Source organism: Grammomys surdaster, unplaced genomic scaffold (genome assembly GCF_004785775.1).
Source record: "Grammomys surdaster isolate TR1022 unplaced genomic scaffold, NIH_TR_1.0 243, whole genome shotgun sequence".
Classification (NCBI taxonomy): Eukaryota; Metazoa; Chordata; class Mammalia; order Rodentia; family Muridae; genus Grammomys; species Grammomys surdaster.
The window spans coordinates 2495390-2520097 of record NW_021604688.1 but is presented as its reverse complement, the minus strand read 5'-3'; the positions used below and the strand labels follow the sequence as shown (position 1 = coordinate 2520097).

Genomic DNA, 24708 nt, shown 5'->3' with positions numbered 1-24708 from the left:
TAAGGCTCTCTTCTCTTCTTAAAGGGTGATTGTGTTTTACAGCAGAACTCTTGCCTTGGGCACTGAGATTTGGAACGTATTGTTGTATCGGTTATGATTCCTGATCTGATGCAGTCATGGAATCAAAAATCATCTTTTCTTGAGTGCAGTAGGCTGCTCACACTAGTCCCCTTGTGGGCACAGTGGCTGCACTGGTCAATAAAACTAAATTTTAACTGTCAAAATTGCCCGGAGCTGTATGGATAAAATAATAAATGAGCAATTTTGATCCATGAATCAAAGCCATACATTTAAAACCAACAAAAGTGAAAGTTAACTTCCTTATGTGTACATCTTTAAAGCATTTGTGTATTTTAGCAGATCGTTCTTGTAAAATCATTTCCTTGGCTCTTCCTGAAAGCCCCTTAAACTGATAGAAGCAGTGGACATTCTACCGTAAGAGCAGAATAGGAGAGAAGACACATAAGGTGGGGCTGAAACAATACACTTAGGAGCTGGCCTATGCTCAGCAAAGCCTGCAGTAGCATGATCCAGGCACTGTTCAAGAAGGCTCCCTCGATGCCACTATACTATACTTTCAGGAAGGAGGTGGCTGGCAAGAAACAGCAAGATTAAGTAGAAAAAGGAGGAATAAAAGTATGTTAATGAGGTCTTTAAAATGCTTTTGATTATCTTTGGGGTGAAAATAGCATCTACCATTGTTTAGCTATCTTAATAAGAACGCCATTTAAAGCCAGCTGTATTTTGAAGGTTCCTCAGAAATTAAAACCAAAGTAAAACAAACAACCCCAAAACAACAACAACAACAAAAACAGAAAAGCAGTGTTTTGACTGTATCTGATTGACAGAGAAGTCCTGTACAGATGATATCCAAACTCAAAGGATAGATGGGAAAAGGACAAAGAGGTTTCCGGAGAGAAAAAACATAAGAAGAACATAAGGGACAGCAAGATTTTAAACTCCACTAATAAAAGATAATTATTGACACCCATCTGCTTTCCCAAATACTCCACACTACACCCAATTTGGGATTTATTTGAGACCCTCTAGGCCAGGGAGAAGGATCACAAACAGCATCTCCAGAAAGTAGGCCAGGGAGAAGGATCACAAACAGCATCTCCAGAAAGCCATATGCTTGATTATTGTACGTTTACTTATTGGTTTGTTTATGGAGAGGTTTGTGTGTGGAGAGGGACATCATGATGTACATTGGGAAGTCAGTACACAGCTTGGAGGGGTCTGTTTTCTCCCTTGACCAAGTCGGTGTTGGAGATCAAACAGATCATCAGACTTGTCAGCAAGAACCTTTATCAGCCTCTTCATTTTAAGCCATGCTCAGAGATAACAGGTTTGTTGCCCAAACTGAGACAGTTTTGAGTACGAAATCTTTTAATTATGCCATGGGCTGCAACATACAGTCAACTGATTTAGAACTTTCATATTGCCCACAAGTATCTGCGTTTATGGCTATAAAGCAGGAGCTTTCAAATCTGGACTTGAACACAGATCTCTCACTTTGATCATGTCCTACAAACATTCTGGGTCACTTTCTTATTTGTTAGTCACTTGAGTGTTCTAAAATAACATTGCACGTATACATCATCCAGCACTCAGCATGTACTCAATAAATTGTTTCGCTATTGTCAGTGCTACTGTCAGTGTTAGCACAAGAGTTGTGTTTTTATACTAGTTGTATGTCAATCACTACAACTTCTCCATGCAAAGAGTAGAAAATAGTACTTCAGCCTGCTCCTCCAGAGTAGAAAATTTATTTTCCTTAGTTTTCATGTGTGAGATGGAATAATTTACACACTAGGTAAAAATACTGGATGGTCACCTATCAACACAACTCATCTAGGTAAAGATGCACACACAACAACATAAGTGAGTTCCTACAATGAGAACATGCTTACACGTCTTGACCCTTCCTCTTATCCTGAGGCACACTCAGAGGCACACTCAGAAAATGTGCTTTCTTAATACTCTTTATTTCTCTGGGATTTGTGCATTAAAAATATACTTTATTTCCTGAGAGGCTAGGACCCTGTGACCCCAAGTGACAGCCTCATTTTCACTTTTGTTAAAGAAATGATGCTAACTTAACATGTATAATTTTTGTTTGTATTTTTTAAACTACATTTGAAATTTATTCAAATCTGGGGGAAAATTCATAGCCATTTTGCAAGGATCCATTATTTGAGACAGGAAATTATAAATGAAAAACAAAAGTCTCTCATTAGTAAACAAAAGTACCCAAATTTTCCCCAAATATTAGGGATTGTAGAAGATTCCACTGCCATTCTTTTGACCTAGAAATGCAAATCTAGTTCTCAAAGGGGCAGGATGGCAGTTGCAGGTAAAGCTCTCCTCGGTCTCTTAGCTCAGGGTCTGTTTGTTTATTGAAAGACTGTTTTCATGCAGACTAACAAATCAGCCATCAAGCTCCTGGAGTTAGCTAGTCTCTGAGACTTGGAGTATTTTTCCCACTTAGCTGGAGTAAGAATTTCTCTCTGTCTTGCAGACATGCCTCTCCTCCAAAGAGACTGCTACCTAGCCAGTCACACATATTGCCTTATGGGAGCGACTTCATTTCCATACATTATACAACAAAGAGGAAGTGGAAGGACTTAGGTAGGGATCATTACCTAAGAAAGAATAAGCTGAAGAGCACAGGTGAGCTACAGGAGGGAAAGAGCATCAGAGTAACACTGGAAAAAGACTTCAAACATCCTGGCTGTATCCCAGTGACAGAGCACTTGCCTAGAATGCATAAGTGCCTAAGTTCAAATCCCACCATTACAAAATCCATCATTAGATAGAGGAGCGGAGGCTTGAGCCACTCAAACAGCTACTCTTCCAGAGAACTCAGTTTCAATTCCCAGTGCCCACATCAGGGTTCACATTGTCACTATGTTAGTTACAGAGCATCTGGTGCATTCGTTTGACCTCCGTGGGCACCAGACACACAGGCAGTGAACAGATGTACATGCAAGCAAAACATACACATAGAGTAAATAAATCGTTTTTTAGAAGAAAAAGGAAATTGAGATAAACTTTTATTCATTTCTATTTTGCAGAGTTCTTTCTTAGTCCTCAAAGTTCCCCATTTCTTCTTCTTTGTTTAAAGGTTTATTTATTTATTTATTTATTTATTTATTTATTTAATGTATGTGAGTACACTGTTGCTATCTTTAGATACAACAGAGAAGGGCATCAGATTCCATTACAGATGGTTGTGAGCCACCATGTGGCTGCTGGGAAATGAACTCATGATCTTTGGAAGAGCAGTCAGTGCTCATAACCGCTGAGCCATCTCTTCAGCCTTGCTTCCCCCCATGTTATTCTTAATTTCTTAGAAAGCAGTAGGAAAGCATGACTACTATAATGGCTGAGGGAGAAAAACAGATCTCCTGCCTTGTAAGCCCTCAGTCTTTGGCACAAAGATCAAACCAGTCAACTCCTTTGGCCTCTGTGTACTTTATTTCCCCGTTTATTTTCTTTTATTGGGTAGTTTCTTTATTTACGTTTCAGATGTTATCCCCTTTCCCAGTTTCCCCTCTGGAAACCTCCTATCCCATCCCTCCTACCCTGCTTCTATGAGGATGTTCCTCCACCCATCCACCCACTCCTGCCTCCCTGCCCTGACATTCCCCTATACTGGGGCATTGAGCCTACACAGAACCAAGGGCCTCCCCTCCTACTGATGCCGGACAAGGCCATCCTCTGCTACATATGCTGCTGGAGCCATGGGTCCCTCCATGTGTACTCTTTGATTTGTGGTTTAGTCCTTGGGAGCTCTGTGTACTTTTTATAACAGAGTTCTTGGTACACACTCAAGTTTTCACAAAGCTCACGTGTAGAAGGTCCTGGACCGTTTTCCAGGGGACAGTGTTGAAAAGCTGGGGATTTCACTCCTGTTCTCAACAGGTTTGTCAAGGCAAACTCCCTTTCTCCTACATTTCAGATAAAGGCTTCTATTTAGTGTGTGTGTGTGTGTGTGTGTGTGTGTGTGTGTGTGTGTGTGCCTGTGTACAGTGCACAGTGCATGTGTGGTCAGAGTACAGCTTGTGGGAATCAGTTCTCTTGTACTTCACAGATCCCACAGATCCTCCTCAGGCTGTCAGGCTTGGCAGCTAGCACTTTCACCTCCTCAGCCTTCTCACAAGGCCTAACAGTTGTTTCTTATGAAAATAAGTAAGTTCAGTTGTTTTGTGTGTGTATGTGTTTCCTTTTATTTATAGTATCTTTCTTACCAGAAACTCCAAGCTCCAAATTATTTAAAATAATCAGACCACTTGACAGGAAGATAATACATAGAGAGTGAATTCTGCATTTCAGGAGAAACTGAGAAAAACACTGAAATGCTTCCAAATTATTTAAGAAATGCCCAGGAGGAATTTAGACCTACTAGCAGCCTTCACCTGTCCACATAGCAAAGAGTTGGCTGACCAGGTGAACCATGACATCAGTCTCTCCTCTCAGCAACCCCAGGGGATCACTACAACATACAGGGAGCTACAGAGTAGAGGAGAAAACACCAGGCTACTGTGGGAATACAAGGTGGGGGGCCCTCACCTAAACAAGGGTGTTACGGGAGCTCTCTTAAAGCGACTCTTAATTTGGAGAAAATGGAAAAGAATTAACTAGGTGAAGAAGTGAAAGGAAAAGCATTTTGGTAAGAAGACCTAGCTTTTATAATACCTCAGAATACCCATGAGCATTTTGACACCAATAGAAACTTAAGCTCTAGGAGAATCTAAGCTTGGTACAGGTAGTACGTGACAGACCTGAAAACTTAACAAGACACATATCACATCAAGAAATTGTCCAGACTGGTTGAAGAATTAAGAATTTGGAACTAGTTAGCTCACTGGAAGGGTGTTGGCCAAGCATGTGCAAGGCTATTGGCTCTCCAGGTGCACAGGGAGAGATGAAGACAAACAGTTATTTGGTATGACTACCTTTCTAGATTGATTTAGGTGTTCATGAAAACATAGTGATTTAAGGAATTTATATCACGGTGTGGCAATTGTCTCACAGCTTGGAATCTGAGATCATGAAACAATTGTTCCCGTGGCTTTTGGCAAAATAAATAAATAAATAAATAAATAAATAAATAGAGGAAGAATTGTGCCTTGAGTTTTTAAATATGTTACCATCTAATTCTACCTTCAATGAGCTCATTCTAATTGGAAATACATGGCTGCACATTACTATATATCTTGAATTATTTGCTACTGAAGATTCATGCACCAATGCTTTAGTGGATTTTTCATAGATTTTTTTTAAAATATATGTGTGGTGGCCACTCCCAGTCCTGTGTTTCAAGGGAGCTGAATACTTCAAAAAGCCAGTAGGCTTGCTTTGACTTTCTCTTGTTTATTTCCAGCTTATACTTCCCTTAAATATAGTAATTGCTTTTTCTCCAGAGAGTAGCATGTGTACAAATAATTCCAACGCCTTCTTCACACACAGGCTGTGGGATTTGCTATTGAGTGTGGCTTGGGGGTATAGTTCATTGGGGCTCCTTAGATGGCCTGTAGCACTTGTAGGTAAACTATAGACAGAGTGTGGGGTCCTCTTAAATATAAGCACTGACTTCCTGAAGTCCTCAAACAACCAGCTTTATTCCCTTACCAAGTAATTGACGTCTCCTCTGTTATGTGAACTGAAACAGAGATTACCATGCCCTTACCTAGTTTAGACTTTTGTGGACAAAACCAGCATTAACCAAAGTGTCAGTGCATTATAACAAAGCATGACAGTGTCCTAGAATAATAATAATATGGAAAGTCTCAGACTAGAGGGACATGCTACAGTGTAGGAGTTGTGGAGAGTATCACCAACGAAGAGGCATTCAAGCTGAAAACTAAAGGCAGGCAGAAATCCAGGTAGACATGGGAAGGGAGAGTGCTCAAATAGTTAAAACTAAGTACAAAGATCCTTCAAGAAGAACATTCTGAGGCTGGAAAGACGGCTCTGTCGGTACAGAGCTTGCTCTGCAGCCAGAAAGACCAGAGTTCTGTCTGAACACATGTGTCAAAAGATGCACAAGTGGTACACATGGTTATGTAAGCACCAAGAGAGGAGGATGCCTGCACTCATGGACCATCCGGCCGACCTAAAATTGGCAAGCCCCAAGTCCCAGTGAGATGTCCTGCCTCAAAAAGAAAGGTGGAAAGGAGGCAAGGCATCCACGATTAATCTCTGGCTGCCACATGTGAATGTGTGAACATACATGTGAACACTTACCAACACATACAGGTGTGTCCCAGCACAAACACACATCTGCACCTACACACACACACACACACACACACACAACATTTGAGAAAGAAGATGCATAAGCTAAACTCAGAGGGTGAGTTGAGGGGCTAGGAACGACCTGACTAAAGCACTCAGAGAATCCAGCAACATAGCAACTTCTATGGCAGGCTCCCAGTTTCAGACTCCATGTCACACATGGAGAGGAGCTGTCACACACAGAATCACATTTTCACTGCAGAGCAGAAATGAGAACAATTAGCCTCTGGGTCTCCATCAAAGCATGGTATGTCAGTCCATCTGACCACAAAGTGCTGCTACTCACCCAAGTCCAAGCACGTGAGATTTAATCGGTGCTGACCCACGGTAGCCATGAAAATCTACACAGACCCAGTGTTCCTGGCATAGGAGCAGGTTTATAAAATAGAACTAATACAGGTTAAATGAACCAAAGCAATTGATGCTTAGGGGCCAAGAATATAATCCAGGTTTAAGGAGTAAATTCACACTCTGATATGTGAGCCACAGGGTTTACATACATGATTTCTGGAAAGTTATAGTTCAGTGCAATTTATCTGTATCTTGGAAGCCATGCATGCACATGTGAATACTCATACACGTGCATACATACATACATACACACAAATTAACATTCTTAGAAACAGGTAGATCTAAGCTGAAACATACTTTCAGGCATTTGTTGCCTGTAACTTGAGTTTCTTACTCTCTGATCCTTTTCTCTCATTTGCAAATTGAAGCTAATTATATTCACGTCACAGGATTCTTCCTGGAATCAAACTATTTAAATAAATCTCCAAGTTCAATACGTAGACTGGAGTTGTTCTCGATCAATTTTATCCTACTTTAATTTATATTATTTAAATTAAAAAACAATATTTTATGTATACTACTGTTTTGCCTGCATTGATATCTGTGTACAATGTGTGTGCCTGGTGCCCATGGATATCAGAAGAGGTCACTGGACCCCCTGGGAGTGCAGATGCAGATGTGAGACTTCGTCTGTGTTCTGGAGATCAAGCCCAGGTCTTTTGGAATTGCAGCTGGTGCTCTTAACCACTGGGCCATCCCTCCAGCCCAACTAATATTCTTTTATAACCAAGTAGAAAAAATGACTCATGTTCACAAAGATTTGGGAAATAAGACACACCATAACCGATCTGATAGAAAGTCTGAAAGTCTGTGTATAACTCACAAGGGCTTGACAGCACTCTGGAGATAAAGGACTAATATTTTAGAAACTGAAAATAACAAAAACAAAAAAAAATCAGTTCCTCACTCAAGTTACACATTGAACACATGAGCCTCTGCTCCACAGGACCATTTAGGGGTCCAAGCACATGGGTTCCAGACACACACAGAGGGAAGGATATGGTACCCAGACCTGTGCTGGAGCAGAGATGGAGTTGTCGAGTTGTCAGTTCAACTCTATCACATGACTGCACTTCCCATGAAGGCACTGCCATCCTCAGAGGGTTCAGGAAAAGAACGAGAGAATTGGACGGACCTGGCATTGCTCATTCTGTATCTTTCAATCCCACAAGTACTCATGCTCCTCATGTTATGCTCAGAGTAGCCACTCCCCTTCCCCAAGGAGACATCACCACCATCATCCAGTCTCCTCGTGTGAGAGAGCACTGGGCGATAGCCTCCAGTCTCCTCATGTGGAGAGCTCTGGGTAATGGCCTCCAGTCTCCTCCTGTGGAGAACTCTGGACTATGGTGCATTATCTCACCATCCAGCTTATTTGAGATTTTTCTTGATCTGGACCCAAAATAAAAAGGCAGAGAGTGAGAAGAGGATCTGTTGAGGGATGGCTCTGTTCTACTGCTGGGCCCCCTTCAGCTTTGCTTCCAGCCCTTTGTTCTTTGCAGCCATAGGCTCAACTCCATGGAGACAATTTTCCATTCCCCTCCTTGGGCATACCTGAAGTAAGGCTGAGGCATGTGCTTTTAGAATGTGCATTTTGGGGGGAACAGAATAATTTCCTAGGTACACTTAACATTAATAAATAATTAGAGGGCAAGGCATGGTGGTGCATACCTTTAATCCCAGCACTTGGAAGACAGAAGCAGGCAGGTTAATCCTGTAGTACAACCAGTTTAAGCTTATCCACAACTAGCTTACAAATAAATGAGACTCAGACTATGGTTATTTTGTTTGGCTTTGACAATTACTGGGGGAAACCCTTAGTCTACTTTTCTAACTGCTGGATGGTTATCTCCCCAGTGCTGTTCCCCAAATACTTTCTGTTTCTCCTGGCCAAGTGCTCATGGTCCATCTCCTCTCAGGGCAGCTGCCCTTCTCCTCTCTCCTCATTCTCTGCCTTCTCCCATGCTCAACCGGATAACTCAAAACAAACAAACAAACAAACAAACTCCAATCCCTCCAGTAATTGGCTATAGCCATGTTTATTTAGCCAATAGTTTTAAATTAAGGAATGAGGTTTACACAACAAAAACTGGGAAACAAGAGAATTCATTTGTAGGCTTAGAATTTAGCATTACAATACAGAGCAACAAATCAACCTCAGTAAATACTTATGCCTCAGCACTTCCCTGTAGGCCAGCCTGGTCTACATAGTGAATTCCAGGTTAGCCAGGGCTATGTACAGAGACCCTTTCTTTTAAATAAATAAATAAATAAATAAATAATATTTGGGGTTTTAGTATGTAATCCTTAGCATCTTTGAAGCATGTTAGTGGATCTTTGAGAATTTAAGGGTTTAGAAATGACAGTGGTGTCATATGTTTTCATCCACTGCATGACCTCCAATTTCCACATTTATTTTCTGATATATTTTAAGGTTACTTTTTTCTTTCTTTTGTTTGCCTCTGTTTACTACGTTTGCACACAAAGGCACATGTGTGCATGCACACATACCTTCTAATACTCTCTCGGCATATATATATATATATATATATATATATATATATATATTCACTCTGTTTCTTAAGTACAGGTTACTGGGTGTCTCATTCTTAATGGAAACTTTCTTTTTAAAATTTTATTTATTACAGTTGTATTTGTGTGTTTGTATGTGTTGGGGTGAGAGTATAGTATATTTCTGGTACAGCAAATGTACGGACATGTGTGGTCAGAGGACAACCTTGGGACTTAGTTCTCTCCTTTCACCATCAAATTCAGATCACAGCAAGCACCTCCCGAGACTTCTCACCTTACCTTACCTGAAATTTTCTTCTCTGACAACCAAACTCAATGAAATTACTATGGAAAAATGTAGCTTTATTTCTTATGTGTCATAAATCAAGGTTTAGTTTACACATTTGCTTACAATTCTCAGTTTCATCTTTTGCCAGTTAGAGGACATTCAGAGCTGTGTTCAAGAACACACACACAGAGAGAGACAGGAGAAGGGCTGAGACAGAGACAGACAGACAGACAGACAGACAGACAGACAGACAGACACAGAGATTTCTGGGTTCTGTTTCCTTTCAGTCTCATTTAGAAATGAGCAAAGTATTTCCTGAGATCTTTTCTTAAGCTTATCAAGTGCAGCTGACAGCAGCAACCAACACACGTGACCAACAATGTGTTTTCCAAGCTCTGCCTTAAAGCTGGAGGTTCACTAAACAACAGATTAGCCTTCCAACAAGGAACATATGTCACTAAGTAGTCTTTCTTATCCCAGCAAACCCCTCCTTCTTTCCTCCACCCCATAGAAATTCCCTCATCATTGGCCAGGGGACCCTTTTGGGATCCACACCTGCATCTGTCAATTAAATATTCATAATAACCTCAAAACTGTATCAAGATATGTACATATGTATGGCAGGTTAAGCAGGGGTTTGTTCTACTTCCTGTTCTTATGCTCAGGTTGCTAGAAATTGATTCTTAAAGCTTCTCATTAAAGCATCATATTATTTCCCAAACAATTACAAGGCCACACCTAACTCCAATGTACATCAAGGACTGTCTTGCCAAGGTATCAGAAGAAGGATCAAGATATTTGTTTGGTAATTTTGTTTCTTCTATATCCTGTTTTAGCCACTCTAGTTTGCACTGAATCCACACTCTGGAAACAGAAAATGATGAGCATGCACTTTGATAGACTCCTTTTTATGTAGTCCAAGTCAAAGCCCAGGGATGGCACTGAGCATGTCTTGGGTAGTCTTTCCAGCTCAGTTAATCTAATCAAGATAGTCTCTCACAGGCATTCCCAGAGCTTTTTCTCCTAGGCGAGCCTAGAGCTTGTCAAGTTGACGATCAGTATCATCCTTCACAACCTCCCACTACACAACTTTTATCTAATCTGTTGTTGTTGCTGTTTTGGTTTGGTTTTTTTTTTTTTTTTTTTTTTTTGCAATGTTTGCTTGTTCTGCAGTGCTAGAGAAGAAACACAGTGCTTTGCATATGCTATGCCAGTGCATCTCCTGGGCTGTATCTGCAACCCCATAATATTTAATATCCTGTCTTATTTTATTATTTTTTTTTACTGCTAATAACTCAATACTAGGAAACGGGGTAAGTTCTAAAGAGGTTGACTGTAGCTCACAGTTATTGTTCAAGGTCAAAAAATCGATCTTGTCAGGTGACTTCTTCTTGGCAGAGTCCCAAAGTAACACAAAGCATCACAAATGTGTTCTGGCCCCTTTATCCTCCGTAGAGTACCATGGAGTTTCCTCTCTGATAGCCTTATCCAAACCCCATTATGTCCCACAGCGAGGATTAACTTTTAATGTGAATCTTGGAGGAAGTCTTCAAACCCAAATTGATACAACACAGCATCTCATATTCTGCATACATTGGGCTCACTCTTGCAACATGCAAAATATTCTCACTATTCAATGAGAAAATTTTAGTACAGATAAATAGCTGTCTCATGCTCTTTCTGCATCTTCTGGCTCAGAACAACTTCTGTCAGGGCTGATGCTAATTAGACACCTCTCTAGTAAAGAAAGAGTTTAGAAGAGCATTCCAAATAATATTATATTATATAATACTTCCAGGTATAACTTTTCAAATATTCAAATCCTTCAAACAATTTAAATGTGTTTGAATTAAGGCAGTGTCCCTATTTTTACTATTTATTATGTCAAATGTGCATCTATGCTATAGTCACACAAATACATACTGCTGTAGATAAAAATTACACAGATATACTCAATTCTTATAGAACCAGGAAGTTCTTATTTAAACAAGAGCGGAACCAGGCGGCGGTATACACTGGTAACACCAGCACTCAATAGGCTGAGGCAGGAAGATTAAGTGTTTGTGGCCAGCATAGACTACAGGGTGAGTGTGAAATAAGTCTGGGCTACAAAATAAGATCCTGTATCCCCCAAATAAAATGAGAATGGAAATAGCTTTATCAATAACTACCAAGAGTAATGAAAAGATGGGTTTGATGATAAGTGAATATTATATGTGAATATCTGCATTTAAAAAAAAAAAGTAGAAGGGCCAAACTTAGTGTCATGTCTGTAATTCACTTGGCAGGCTGAGGCAGGAGGATTGCATGAGTTCAAGGACAGCCTGGGCTACATAGTGAGAAGTATTGAAAGCAAAACGCACAGAGGGATACTGTTGCTTTCTAGTCCGTGAGATGGCCCTATGCTGATGTCATTTATCAAATATATCTGCTATGAATTGGAGGTTTTCTGTATCACAGGCAAACTGACTCCTACTCTAGTGAATGCATGACCACTCTGCCACCACACCTCCATTCTCATTAAATATTTTGACTGCTATGAACTGCTGTGATACTGTATTACCCGTAGGAATCATGTGTGTCTATGTAATTTGCATCTATGGTAATGTATATTGTTTGCATATGGAACAGATGGATGAAGACTGGACTTAGCTGGCATAAAGGTTGTTTTCATGAAAGGAGGGGCAGACACATCCTTGTATCTAAGCCTAACAAACAAGGCCGAATACTCTTCTTTGCCAGACATGCTAATTCTTCATTCTTGTCTAGTCATTAAAGTCTTAATTTATTAAAGAAGAAAATTAAGATTGAATTCCAGTTATCTAACTAGAATGAAAATCATTGTGAGCTTCAAAGATGAAAATGTTGCCACATTTCCATGTTGAGAGCAGCTAAAACACTTTCAGAAAGCCTACTGCTAAGGCAATGATGTATCACTTTTCCTTCCATTATATGTTTTTAATCAGAGCGTGACTTCACACTAGACAAAGCGATGCTTTATGCATGGGCTCACTTGTTTTTGCTAAAATCTCCTGACATGATTAATTTTACTTTAATGCTTTTGTCTTGTTGTAATGGTAAGGATGATGGGTATAAACCAGGCACAAATACATGCTTTTCTATTATAATGCCTCTGAGCATTAAAAATATCTTAGATGAAAGGGAAAAAAATCACAGGAGACTGGTCCGACTGGAATTAAATTTCTTGCTACCTGAACACACAGTGCATGAGATTAAAAAAAATGATTCAGTCATTGTTTTTAGTTTTATTTTGGGTATTTTTATAGCAATTTATTCATCTGTATGATGAGATCTGAGGAGGAGGAGGAGGAGGAGAGAAACTGGAGTGCATGGATTTCTTGATCGCATTTGTTGCTTTGCAGCGTTCACCTCCTTCACAGTGCAAAGAGACTGAAATATTAACCAGTTCTAAGCCAGGAGTATATCTCCACCAGGTCAAAGGACAGCAAGCAGGTGATAGCATCTCCAGTTGATGCTTAGACTCAGATATAGGCTACTTTTCACTCAGATTGATTTGCAACTTAAAACAATTGTATAAAATATATATGATTTGTTCAATTTACATAAGGTAAGGATAGATAATTTGAAGAAGGAAACTATAGATCATTCAACAAGTAAGACCCTCTTCGTGAGCAGCCATTGAAGGAGTGGTTCCACCACAGGCATGTTTTCCTCTTTCCCTGGTAAATGATTGAACGGTGCCTGTAATTTAAGAGTGTGGCACCTCCTTCCTTCCACACAGCCTGTCTGCTTGTTTTACTTGTAACCCAAGTATATCTTGTTCCAATGAGAATATCGCGCAGCACCATCCAGGAGCACTTGATACAGTAATGGAGATATTCTCTATCTTTGTGGTCCTACGTGATAACTACTAGCCACCAGTGGCTTTTAGACACTTAAATGAAGCTAATATGACTAATTGAAACATTGATTCTTTTTTCTCTTTTCATTTCACCATAATGAGTTTAGCTTTACGCCACCCTCTTATACCAAGTGGCTTCTGTATCAGTAGCACAGCCCTGAGTAGTTAAAGCTGAGTGGTGGCACTGTCTGCCATTTCAACTCAATCTACTCCCCTGAAGGCAAGACAAAAGTGACTTTTGTAGTTTTATTTCTGTTGCTATGAAGAAATGTCCCGACAGAAAGCAGTGTAGGGAAGAAAGAGTTTACCTGCTTAAATTAGTTTCAATTACAGATGATTGGGGAAGTCAAGACGGGGGCATCATATCTGCAGTCAAGAGCAAAGAGAAAGCAAACTCATTCTTGCTTGCTTGCTCTCCCAGACACAGTTCAGGACCACGACCATGAGATGGTAGTGCTGGGCTGCATCAATTAATTAACAATCAAGACTGCCTCCTAGGTAATCCATAGACCAACCTGATCTAGACAATTTGTCAATCGATGTTCTCTCTGTGGGTGATTTTTTGTGAGTTGTGGAACACTGACAGTGTAAGCTTTATCATTGCAGTGAGCTCTGTGTATAGAATCTAAACTGAAAAACAAGGATACCCCTGTACTGGGACTTCTTTACCTTCTGCCTTCTCATGCTAATTTCATGAACCCTCGTGTGTGCATTACCTGGTATATTGTCAAGAGCTATCATGATTATTCACTGGATCCCTAAAGACAATACCAAAAAGCTGTAGACAAATTCATAGAAGATCACAAAGACAGGCTGAGAAGCCAAGTGGTAAGAAAGAATCTGGTTTTGCTTTCTCTCAGTGGTTCTCAACCTTCCTAAAGCCCCAACACTTTAATACGGTTGCTTATGTTGTGGTGACCCCTGACCATAACACTATTTTTGATGCTACTTCATAACTGTAATTTTGCTACTGTTATGATTCACAAAGCAAATATCTGATATGCAGGATGTCGAATATGTGACCCCTCATATATTATAAGGGTTGTTCTACTCCCCCCTCAATAGGGTCATAACCCACAGGTTGAGAAACACTGCCTTAGAGGCTTTGGATACCAGTATGGGAACTGGGCTGCCTGATATCTTATTTCCAAGAGCTAAAATGATAAATATACTAAGCACCTAAAAGAACAACAAAAAATATTTTTTCTCTGTTTTGGAAGTTGGGAAGTTTAGAGTTTCTGCAGAGTCATGCTGGGATCCAAATCTCTAAGGCAATTCCTACTTTACTTATGGTAAAGTGCCTAGCTTCTGGTGATTCCGGGTAGCCCTCAGTGCTCTCTAGATTGCAGCCTCACTACCCTATGCGTGTCTGCTTCTTGCATGACATTCTTTCCTGTATTGCTCTTCCATAGCTGATGTTTTCCTCATCTCTCTTACAAGCATAAGTGCCTTTGTGCTTGGAAGCTGCCCTGACATAGCATGGCCTCCTCTTCCCTTGATTTTTATCTCTAAAGACGACGCTGTTTCCAAATTAGGTCACATATACTGGTCCGAGGTACCAGAATTTGACCTTTCTTTTCTTGGAGATACAATCGGCTTCCTGCAGCAACATAAGAACACATACAAAGGAAAAACAAAATTCTAGTCAGTTTGCTCATATTCTACAATACTCCATTTACTTCTACAATAGTTCGCTCCAACAATAGGCATTGCTTTTCTTTATGCTTCTGATGTCTACGTGGAGGCACAGAGACATGCAGTGATTTGCTCAAGGTCACACAGATGGTAAATGGCAAAGCCAGAATGTATACCAAATAAAGCCCCAGAGCCGGCACCCTTGCTGCTTCTCATTACTCTGGTAATAGCAGAGTACGTGCTGTAAAGGAGTTAGAGCTAGAACAGTCGGCAAGCTCCCTGATCAGTTCCCGCAGAATAAAAGGGAGTATGCCCTGCACAAATGGAGTGCGTTAGATCACAGGCATGCTTATCTACTGATCCATCCCTGCTCACTTTGCTTTTAATTGAACACTGAAGAAAGCATACTGCAATGGATTCTAGTAAATGCCTTTTCCATATCTCTCGATCTCGTCATCTATTAGATGATATCTATTGTATAATTTGCTGAATTATCCTACTAATATTATGAGTTACTTCAATTTGTTTGTAATAATTCCCTTTCTTTCCTATAAAATAGCTTTAAAATAAGAAGGAAAAAAAGGGAGTTTTGTGTTATTTTCTGGTTAAAGTTATTTTAGCATAATATGTTCTTTATTCCCAGAACACTAGAAATTTCCACCATCCCTTTTTTGTGGACTCCCTCTCTTTCAAAAATGCTAACTGTAAGGTCTATGTGCCAAGACCTCTAAGGAAGATGCCTCAGCCTAGCATAGTGGTTCACACCTTTAATCTAAGCAATTGAGAAACAGAAGCAGACAAATGAGTTGCAGGACAGCCAGGGTTACATAGCTATAGCCTGTGTTATAAAAAGAAAGGAAAAAAATATTCTATCTCATGATGTGCTAATGATACAAAGGTACATTTTGTGAAATGTTAGCAGACTTCAGACCTCTCAGGCAATCGATATTCTCTTCATAGGAGATTGTGGGGTGTGGAACATCGGCAATGTAAACTTTACCATCCCAGTGAACTCCACGTATAGAAGCTAAACTGAAAAGCATGGATATGCCCATGGGATCCACAGTCCTGTACTAGGACTTCACCTTCTGCCTTCTCATGCTGACTTCATGAACCCTTGTGAGTGTATTCCCTGATATATTCATTTTCAAGAGCTATCATGATTATGTACTGGATCCCTTAAGACAACACCAAAATTCACTCACAAATCTGGTTGAAGTTTTCCAATACTGTAACTTTACCAACTATCAGGATCTCTTTTATGTGTGCATTACTATTTCATGGAACAAAGCTCTTCCGCTTTAGGGTCGATCTTCAGGGATATTTTAAACAATAAGACATCCTTTTATTCTTTAATTGTTGTCAAAAACCTGAGTCATTTGCCTCAACTGAGCAACAATCAAAAATAGGCAGTGAATTAAGGGGATATGCAATGGCTGCTTGCTTCAATTATACCATGAAATTTATAGAGGTTTGATTTGCCATATTGTGACTATCACAAATACATGCAAATAGGTTTCTAAATATAATCCAGGCAACAATCCAGGCTGGCTCTCAGAGTTGACTTGAATCTCTAATGTCCAGCTCAGTTGTGAATCCTGCCTTGCAGCTCCATCTTCTATTCTTTCCTTAGGTTAATTTTAGCCCCCAAAACTGAGAAGTATCAGTAAACACAGGCACAACACAAAACCACGAGACCAGGGCTACCAAACTCCTTTGCTACACTGAATCACTTTTGTTGACCTTTAGAAATAGTTAGGTTTCCCGTACTCTGTTAGAAAAAAATGAAGCTAAAACAGGGTATGATGAAATTTAATTAAATTAAATCAGTCCCACAAAGAGGAAAAATATTATGTGTTGTCTATTGCTTGTGGGGCAGGGTTGAGATGGGAGAGGATAAAGGGTTATGGAGGGAATATACTCAAAGTACATTGAATACCTTTGTGAAAATCAATTTATGAAAGTTGATGAAATATAAATTTTAAAACAGAAACAAAATGCATATTTTTAAAGAAGTTGCTAGTACAGACTTTTTAGTCATTTATAAGTATGATAACTGACGGGCTGCAGAAAGCCAACAATGAGAGTTTGGTGCCTTTTTCAGCTCAGCTGGCTTCCTACACAGGAAAAACACACCTTCAAGCCCTAGGCTGTGTGTACCCCAACCAGCCCCTTATAAGTAAATGTGTCCGTTGAAAGCAACAGTTTATGGGAAGACAGGAAGAGCAGCAAAAGCCCATTAATACTCCTGGAAAATAGCAGGACGTCTCTTCTGCTGACAGTGGCTCCCTAGCATCGTCCTCATGCACGCTAGTTCATTAAGCAGAACTGATGGAGACAGAGAGAATCCAGGGCTCTGCGAGGGCGTCTGTTTTCCTTGTTTGAAGAATACAACATGTCACTTGAAGGAATGAAAATAGCAAATGCATGCATACGAACATATTTTCCAAGGTAAATAATTCCACCGCCAACTTTTTCTTCTGAGAAAATGTGTTAGCAGTCATTGTTTATCCAGTTGTCAGCAAAGATTTCCTGTAAAGAGCCAGCTAGTAAATATTTGGGGCTTTGCAACCATAAGGTCCCTGTTGCAAATACTCAACTTTGTCCTTGTAGCACAGAAGCAGCCATGAACAATCAATAAATAAGCACAGTTGTATTCCAGTAGAACTTTATCAGCAAAACGGAGCAAGGATAGGATTTGGCCAGCAGGCTGTAGTTAGCCACTATTCTCTAGGCTAGCAGTTCTCAACCTCTGAGTTGACTCCCTTCGGTGTCGAACAACCTTTCACAAGGGTCACCTAAGATACTAGAAAGTGCAGATATTCACATTATGATTCATAACAGTAGCAAAATTGCAGTTATGAAGTAGCAACAAATAATTTTATGGTTGGGGGGTCATCACAAAAACAGGAACTGTATTTAAGGGTCTCAGCATTAGGAAGGTTAAGAACCACTGCTCCAGACAAAGCATCTATTAATTTGTTCACAAATTATACCACTTGATTATGAGACAATGGTTATTGCAATATATTAATAATTAATATTTATTACACTGCCCACGTCCCTTGCATGTATTAATTCATTTAGTGTCCACACCATACAATGACTCCCATTATCTAAAAGAAGACTCCAGGGCACAGAACAGTCAGAGAACTTGTCGGATTCCACAAGTCAGAAGCACAGGCATATTCTGAGGGCATCTTCCAGAGTTCAATCTGTATAACACACAGGCAAGTGACTCCCAAGAAATTGTCTAACCTTGATCTTCAACTTTATAGGCAGACACTGTTCTGAATACAAACAAAATGATTTCTTTCCCAGTAACATGAGGATGGATACTATGTATATCACAGGCTTTCCCATGCCTGGCTCATATACACAACTGAGTCAGAGGATTATACCTCATGCTGAAGTACTAGAAACAGACAAACATGACTTCAGCAAACAGAATCTCCAAGAGGGCAACTATAGAATGAAACAGTACATGTGCAGTAGCTCAATAAATGTAGTTGGTTTATGGTTACATACATTATACACTTGCAAATATCTATTTCATAACCAAGGCTTATTTGAGGATTATATATGCAAAAGAAGAAGGGGATGAAAAATCGAGGAAGAAGAGTTATTATTTTCGCAACACCAAAATGGGTAATGAACACTTAATTCAACAGTTAACATGGAGTCAGCGTTACTACTCTTCCACCTTGCTGATGAGAAATCAGGAATGTGGGCATCACTACTTCCTGGCAAGGTAGCAGAGAAGTTGGGTCCAGAGCCTGCCTCAGCCCTGTATACCATCACTTTTACATTGAATTTACAATTTTTAAAGATTAAAAAAATCATATTTACTGTTTATTTATGTAATGCTTGTATGTATGAGCACACAGGAGTGTGTGCTTGTGCACTCTCATGCCACAGTGACTTCATAGAGGCCAGAGGACAACTTAAGGGCATCTGTTCCCTCCCTCTACCTTGTAGACCCTGTGGATCAGACTGACGTTGGCTCATCAGATTTGGCCACTAGCTGCTTTAGCCACTGAATCTTATCACTAATTCCTGCTTGCGATTTTAATTGTGGACAGGTATTAAGGACCCTTTGGAAGTGTGCATGTTTATTTATTGAATGAAGTTAATCTTCATAACAGCTCTAGGTAACACTTTGTATGTCTTCTCAGCTGCAAGGCACTTTCAGCGCTATTAGTCAATGGGTACCCGTAATATCCCATGAGATAAACAGGTCACCATTTATTACTTGTATTTGACATTTCTGGAAACTTAAGTTCAGAGTGGTTAAGTGACTTGTCAAGGTCACACAATAATTGATGAATTTGTGGCTCAAGCCCTTGGCTTCTGACCTAATTTGGTTCAGCGTTCTTTCTATTAAACCAAGTTCTGTAAAACCTTATTAGGATTTCTTTGACCTGTAACTGACATCATTTGATCTCTTTCTAACATGATTTTTTTTCTTCCAACCAGATTATTTAGAAAACTATTTCTATATCAGAAGTATTTAAATCACCATAACTAAGCCAAGTATTTTGGTACACACTGGTAAATCTGACACTGGAAAGGCAGAAGAATCATTCCAAATTCAAGGCCAGATTGGTTTGCTTAGGTAGTGAGTTCCAGTCCAGTCACAGCTACACAATGGGACTGTGTCTCCAAAACACCATAAAATAAAATTATCACCATAGCCACTGTGAATGGAAAAAAATTCCCAGCTTACAAATGCAGAGGTGAACACACACAGTGTTGTATTAAAATTCAGGCACCCCAGTGATTTATAACTCAAATTCTAGCAGGAAACAGACAATATCCTGTAGTAGAAAAAGAGCTCCTTAGAGACCTTCAGCAAGAGGAAGACACACTGCTCCTCCCCAACCCAGGGCTAGTATCCCCCTCCCCCGGCCCTGCCCCAGCACTGTGACCACCATCATTCTGAAAGGCAAGTAAAGGAGGAGAAGCTTCCAGACTGGACACAGACAGACATGTATGGATAGGGCCCATTCACACAAATTAGGACAGCCTACAGAAGGGCCCAAGAAGAACAAAACTCTGCCTTTTCCCCTTTCCTTCATCAGTCTGAGACCTTACCTAGCTGAGAGCTAGCAGCCACAAGAAGTACAGAGTCAGGTCACAGAGGAAAGTGTGGCAATGTGGGAACAATCAGAAGATGTCCAGCATATCGTTTGTGACTGTTACCCTATGTCAGAGGCCCAAATCAATAACTGAGAATGTCAAAATGCAGATATGTTTTCAGTTCTTGGGAACTGTGCTATCTGGTTTGGCTTACTTAAGCTTCCTTAAAGTCTTACCAGCTTTAGATTTGTTATGTGGGGTCAATTGGCCCAAATGCAAGTAAGCAAATTGGAATGGAAGGAGGTAGATGAACTAGGGATGGGTCAGGACCACACAAGTATCTGCTGCCAAAAAGGTGGGCAATCAGTCTGTCCTAGGCCCATCCCCTGTTGTAGCAAGTCCGACCACCAGAGTTGGAAAGGTATTATCCCCTTCTACCATGTTTTCCTCCAAAAATGAAGATACTGCCCAAAGTATAGCATGTGTTTTTTGCACATTGACTATGTATTAAAAACTGTGGTTCGCTTCAGTTTTACAGAATACACATATATCATTCACTTTTACAGATTATGTCAGGGTATCTGCAGTGAATCTAATGCCTCTGCATCAATAGCAATGACAAATGGCTGCTGCTGCCCCTCGTCTCCTTTGTTTTGCAGAGTAAGATCTGCCCAGTGTACATCTCCATGGGTCTAAGTTCTCTCCTCACTGTTGCTCATATTTATTTGACTCCAGGCTGTTTCTGACCAAAGAAAGGCAGCATATCTGAGAGATGCTACAGGCTTGAACAGGGAGCTTGTGAGAACTGTCAAATACTGAAGAAAACACCAGGGGATCAGGTCACACCCAGAGAGAGGCACAGAGCCTACATTTTTGGTCACATGAATATTTGTGGATGTCAACAGGTAATTGGGTCTCTGGTTATAATCTGAAGGTAGGGAGGTATGGGGCAAGATAGCCCCAAACTTGTTTAGCTAGAGAATTGAGAATTTCCTTTTCCACATAGAAATGTTCCAATTGGTAACTGAGGAAACTCAGTCATGTGAAAAAGAAGAGTTTGAAGAAAAGCTTGATTAATTAGGCATTAAAAAGATATGTGTCAACTGCATCTAAATGCATTAGAGGGAAACTACTTAGTTATGGACAAGGGAATGAACTCTCTGTCCTGCATGGAAACCTAACATTCTAATTTGTCTAACACATAAATGTGAGTCCAGTGGAGTCACCTGCCTAAGAGACCACCCTTGAGGAAGGAGGGATCACTGGTAGGAAAGCAGGCAGACATCAAGCCAAGGCTAAAAAGATAGACATAATAATTATGGTCCCCCAGACAGAGTTATTAAATTAACAGGTTGGTTAGCCAAGGACAGGTAAGATTCTGCACAGAGCCTTACCAACCTAAGACAAAAGTATACTGCTTTGGATAATGCATATTCCAAGACAGGTAAGGAAGGTATTATTGTCAGGACAACCTAAGATAGGCTCATTCTTGTTAATGAAATAAAAAAGGAGGAGAAGCAGAGAGCCTTTGGGGTTGCTTGGCAAGAATCTGACATGGGCCAAGGACAAGGAAATGGGCTGCTTGACAGGAATATAACATTGGCCAAGGACAAGGAATTAGGCTTTAGGCAGGAATCTGACAATAGGCTAGAACAAAGAAGTAATTTCAGGCAAGAAGTAAACCTTAGGCTAGAAAAAGAAGTAACTTCAGGCAGGAATCTAAATATTAGACTAGAACAAAGAAGTAATTTCAGACAGGAATCTAAATTTTAGGCTAGAACAAGGAAGTAGGCTTCAGACATGAAAATGACTTTGTGCTAGGACAGGGAACTAGGCTCAGATATTTTGATCATCCTGATAAGCCCTTAGAACCAGTGATCATGGGAGTGTTCATGGAACTTTGTTTAGTGCCTTGCTTGTTCTTTGACTGTTTGCATCTATTGTATTGCTAGACCCTCAACCTAGAACTGATTTTAATACATGCATGTAATTAAAATGGTATAAAAGCAAAAAGGAGGAGGGGGATGGGATAGGGGTTCTAGGCAGGGGAAATGGGAAAAGGGGATAACATCTGAAATGTAAATAAATAAAATATCCAATAAAAAGTAATTATTTCTTTAATTAGATAATGTTCTTTTCTGTCCCAGAATTCTCTACCCTCTAGTACAGTTGCTACAAGCCATCTAGAGCTTTGTAGGCCCTGTTTACTTTTCCAACTCAAACAGGCACAACTTTTTCCTTTCCCTTTGCTCTCACTTTCTTTCTGCTCTGGACAGAGCAAAAGTGGGATTCTCTGGTACTATGGGCTTCCCTTCTCTTTCTCTGTCTTAGTTACTGTTCAATTGCTATGAAAAGAATGTAAAATAACTTTTATTCACTAGATATAATGGCCATCTTGGACAGAGGCTCACTATTGAGTAAACTTACCCTTTCTAGCTCTTTCTGAACTCTGGGCCTCAACTCAGCTGTTCTGGCTCAAAACTCTTCTCCAAAGCTAACTGATCCAAACTGGCTTCTTTCGACTTCTCACTGAATTGCTCTACTTGGTCTCAAACTAACTCTGGCCATATGTTCTAATCTTCTTGCTCATTCTCTGACTCATTCTGCTTCACCTACAACCTGTCTCTATAAAATTGTTCCAATAAAATTGCCTCCTCTTTCTCCTCTCTCTCTCTCTCTCTCTCTCTCTCTCTCTCCCTCCCTCCCTCCACCCTCCACTGCTCTCTTAAGTCCCCTCTTTCCTCTGTTGCTCTATTAAGTAGACTCTCTTTTCTATCCATTCTTCTGAGACTTGGATGTATCCTATGTCATTCATTCTGTCAAATCTTTCTCTGATTCATCACTTTGTCTGCTCCTCAATTAGGTGACCTGTTCAAATATGGCTGCTTCCTTCTACAAACTAACTTTACCATGTTAGAGATTAAACATGTGTATTGAAGGTATATCTGTGGTTCAGTGAGATCATACAGTAATCCAGGGCATGTCTACATTCTTACTGAATCTTATCTTTGGATGTGATCCCTTGACAGAGCATCCATGTTGCTGGATTAAAATTCACCTACAGAAGACACCATGACTAAGGCAACTCTTATTTTTTTTTTTTAAAAAAAAAAGTACTTGATTTGGGGCTTCATTATAGTGTTAGAGGCTTAGTTCATGATCACCATGGCAGGAAGTAGATAGGAACAGAGCTGGAACCATAGCTGAGAACTTTACATCCGGATCCACAGGCAGAGAAAATGACACTGGAGCTAGCTGTGTATTTGAAACCCCAAAGTCCACCCTCAGTGACACAGTTCCGTCCAACAACAGCACAACTCCTAATTCTTCTAATCCTTCTCACATACTCGCACTCCCTGATGACTACAGATTCAAATATATGATCTTGGCAGGGGAGGGGAGCATCTTCATTCAAACCATAACATACTCTACATCCTCCCTTTTCACCACTGGCTGGTTGTCCTCCATGTGGTTGACCTGCATGGTGCTTTAACTCAAACCTAACTGTTTTGGTTTCCTTCACTTCTCTGTTCTCCTCCTCTGGCAGCTGCTGTGATTTATAGTTCTCCTGCCCTGGAGTTTTTCTTTTAAGCTCTAATGAAATTGTCCTCCAACTTCTGTTGGAGTCCATTTTTAAATTCTCTTATTTTTCTAGTATCATCTCGTAGCCCAAATGGGACCCCAGGTCTGTATACTCTCCACTCTTTCCTGAGAAATCCACTTCTTTTCTTATTACTTTTGCTATGAATGGATATTGGCCTTGCTTGACTTTCAAGAAGAAATGTGTCAAGGTTATGAAGTTTTCTTCCCTTTGGGGAGCAGAAAACAAGATGTTCAGGGGTATCAATCCCCACAGAAATTGCTTTGATGCTTGTGTTAAGTTTAATAAAATCAAATCTTTTTTTTTTACTTTTTTTAAAATTTTTTTTGAACATGAAATGCTTTTTTATAGCATGTTTTACAAGGGGAGGGGGTAAGAGGGGCCAGGTGATGGAAAAGTACAGAATCTTCTTGGCCTCTGTCTTGAAACATGTTATGGTCTATATGGTACACTGCCTTGAATTATGATCTACCTGCTATTCTTCAGAAGATATGGTACACTGCTTGAGTTATGGTCTCCCTGCTATTCTTCAGAAGATATGGTACACTGCTTTGAGTCTATCTGCAGTTGCCAAGCAGGATCTTGCAGTTGCCAAGCTTCAGGGGACATTGTGCAGGTGGGGAAAGGTAGGGGGTGAGGGTAAGGGAGAGGGTCCTGGCTTCCGGCATCTCCCCCTTCTCTGTTTAGTTAGAGAAGGCGTCTTATGATCAATCCCAACTATGTGAGTTTTGAATTTGGATGTCTAATTATGGGGGGTCTTAGACAAGTTCACAACCCCAAAACATTGTTGTGAGACGAGTCACATCGATGGTCGAAGGCTTTAGGCTGTCGATGATGGGCAACGTCAAGGGACCCCGAGGTGGGTGAAAGGAGAGTCATCCATTGAGACTTAGTCTCACTATATAGCCTGAAATGGCATGGAACTTGCTATGTAGCCCAGGCTAATCTCAAAAACATTATTTTCCTGGTTCTGCCTCTCTCATGTTGAGATCATAGACATGCAACACTATACATGCTTCTGAAAGTCATTCTGTTCCACATTAAATACATGGCTCC

The 24708-nt window shown here is 40.3% G+C and overlaps 1 protein-coding gene across 4 annotated transcripts in view; it reads left to right on the top strand.

Annotated features, from left to right (window-relative positions):
* Window positions 1-24708, top strand: part of Klhl14 (kelch like family member 14) — a 121040-nt gene that overhangs the window by 30858 nt on the left and 65474 nt on the right. The gene's annotated exons all lie outside the window — the stretch shown is intronic.